Raw genomic sequence first — 2,805 nt, forward strand, 5'->3', positions numbered from 1 at the left:
ATTCAGTTCAGTCGCTCAGTCGTGTCCGACTCTTTTCGACGCCATGAATCGTAGCACTCCAGGCCTCCCTGTCCATCACCAACTCCCGGAGTTCACTCAGACTCATGTCCATCCAGTCAGTGATGCCATCCAGCCATCTCATCCTCTGTCGTCCCCTTCTCCTCCTGCCCCCAATCCCTCCCAGCATCAGAGTCTTTTCCATGAGTCAACTCTTCGCATGAGGTGGCCAAAGTACTGGAGATTCAGCTTTAGCACCGTTCCTTCCAAAGAAATTCCAGGGCTGATCTCCTTCAGAATGGACTGGTTGGATCTCCTTGCAGTCCAAGGGACTCTGAAGAGTCTTCTCCAACACCACAGTTTAAAAGCATCAATTCTTCAGCGCTCAGCCTTCTTCACAGTCCAACTCTCACATCCATACATGACCACAGGAAAAACCATAGCCTTGACTAGACTAGAAAATAAAGTATCACACACACACAAATGCAAATCTGTGAGGGAGACTGGGTCCTTCAACACAAGACTAAGGTTAGTTCATTTTCTCAATGTAGAAATAGTACATAAAGTTAATTATTGGACTTGCTGCAGGAGCAGAAGCTTTAAAAGAGGGAATATTCCTTCCTGTAGAGGGAGATAAGATACAGGAAATTTCTAGTGTATTGACTTAATTAAGGAAGTTATTAAGACCCTAATAAACAGCACTGATCACATTGTCACTCAGGGAGTTATTTTTTATTTGTATTTTGGTTTGTATAGAAAATATGTCTTCACTTTGGAAGGTATCACTGAAATCTAAACCTAGAGAAGTCAAATATAGCTTATTAGAGGATGAATGGTGTGAATTCTCATGAAAATTTTAAATTGTATTTGTTGGTTGTATTTTTAATTTTTTTTTCAACCAGTGATTTATTTCCTCCTTTCCCATGTTTAGAAATTCTTATGATTCCTCGTAAAGTTCCTTCTGGAACAAGATTCCCTCTTCTCCTCAAGCCAGCCCCCAGTAGGTTCACCTTCACAGTTTCTGGAACTAGAACAAGAGGTAAGATGTGTGAATGTTTTTTCACTGGGAAAATATTTATTGTTTTTAATTTGCCTTCCAGTGTTCAAATATTAGTTCATAAAATATTTGTTGGAAATATTTCCAACAAAATTTGTTTATTAGATTTATTAAAACTATTTTTATGGGGCAGTTTGGAGGGAAAGTGAAACTTTGGAAAAATCCACAACTGAGTAAGGACAAAACATACCTAATCAAAGGAAGAATTCAGTAAGAAAATGGATTTGTCAATCTCTGAGAAAACCCTTTCTAGTCATTCATACTAGCAACAAATGCCTTTATCTAACATGATTTAATCACTTAGGGTCTCCAGATGTTCAAAGGAAATCTATAGCATGAAAAAGGAACACCAAAGTAAACAAACAGAATAATTGGCCTTGGAGAAAACAAGGATAATTCAGATACCAGAAGTTAACTTCTTAAGAAGTCTATTCTCTGCAAAATTCAGGAGTCTGCATGCATATAAAAACACACTGCTTTTTAAAAAGAAGCAATAAAGAAAAAAATTGGAAAAATGTGTAAAATTTTTGAATTAAGAAATAAACTTTGTATTTAATAAATTATTAAATGTATACATCTGACTTCTTGTGATGGAGCAATATGGATGATAGAGCAGAGAAAATTTCCCACAACCCAGAACATAACATCTTAGAAGAAGGGTTTCCGTGTGACAACAGGTAGGAGAATATAATCAAAGAGATAAAAAAAGGAAATGTCTCTGTTTTCAGTCTTCGGTCTACCAAGTGCCAAACAGCACTAGAAAACATTCCTTTGTAGATATACCCTATTGAAAATTCATAACCACAAGGATAAAGAGAAAAATCATAAAAGCAGAGAAGAAGAAAACAAATTACCCACAAGAGAATGGAGCCAGATTGATTTGTGATTTCTCATTACTAACAATGGATGCTAAAGAAAATGGAGCAACATTTTCAAAATTCATACAGTAAAAGATTTTGAATCAAAAATTTTATACCACAATTTATTTTCAAACACATATTCAGACACATTTTCAGGACTGAGAAAATCTACTGTGCATACAGCCTATACTTTAAACATTAATTTGTCAAGAAAATAGTATACTCAAGCAAAGCAAGCTTTTCAGAATGAGGGTAGTGTGGGACATACAAAATATTGATAACTACTGTCACTCAGAATCAAGAAGAAAGATGGCAATACATTTAAAGAAGATTCACTAGGCCTTGATTTTTGGAAACTTCTCCTATGAATGGCAAAGTTTTATTGATATGGAATTATCATTTGTGGCTTCTGCATTAATATTTGATTCTACAGCGAATAATGTTTACATGTTTATATTGTACATGATATTTGGAGTTTCACTTTTAAAATCATCCTTCAGGGAAAACATAGAAGATATATTTATTTAAGAGAATATAGAGATAGATTGAAAGATAGATGATAGATAGATTTATTGTTGTTCAGTTGCTAAGTTGTGCCCAGCTCTTTGCAACCCTATAGAGTGCAGCACTCCAGGCTTCTCTGTTCTCCACTACCTCATATAGTTTGCTCAAATTCATGTCCATTGAGTCAGTGATGCTGTCTAACCATTTCATCCTCTGCAGAAGAGGGCTGCAGAGGATGAGATAGATCGATAGATTTGATAGATATAGATACAGGTTGGTAGATTGTTATAAAGCCTACAAGTATAAAAATAAAGGTATAACTAAAAATATTTGGGAAGTTGACTGAGAAAAAGAGGTGAGAGGAAAATTAATGTGATAACTTCTTTC

The 2,805-nt window shown here is 35.4% G+C and overlaps 1 non-coding gene across 1 annotated transcript; it reads right to left on the reverse strand.

Annotated features, from left to right (window-relative positions):
* Positions 1 to 939: 939 nt before the first annotated feature.
* On the reverse strand, positions 940 to 1,066 carry LOC139185020 (small nucleolar RNA SNORD22). Its single transcript, XR_011568612.1, has one exon. It is a non-coding gene; the product is annotated as a small nucleolar RNA SNORD22 (small nucleolar RNA).
* Between the last annotated feature and the right edge of the window lie 1,739 nt (positions 1,067 to 2,805).

The sequence above is a fragment of the Bos indicus genome, chromosome 9 (assembly GCF_029378745.1).
Source record: "Bos indicus isolate NIAB-ARS_2022 breed Sahiwal x Tharparkar chromosome 9, NIAB-ARS_B.indTharparkar_mat_pri_1.0, whole genome shotgun sequence".
NCBI classification, from domain to species: domain Eukaryota; kingdom Metazoa; phylum Chordata; class Mammalia; order Artiodactyla; family Bovidae; genus Bos; species Bos indicus.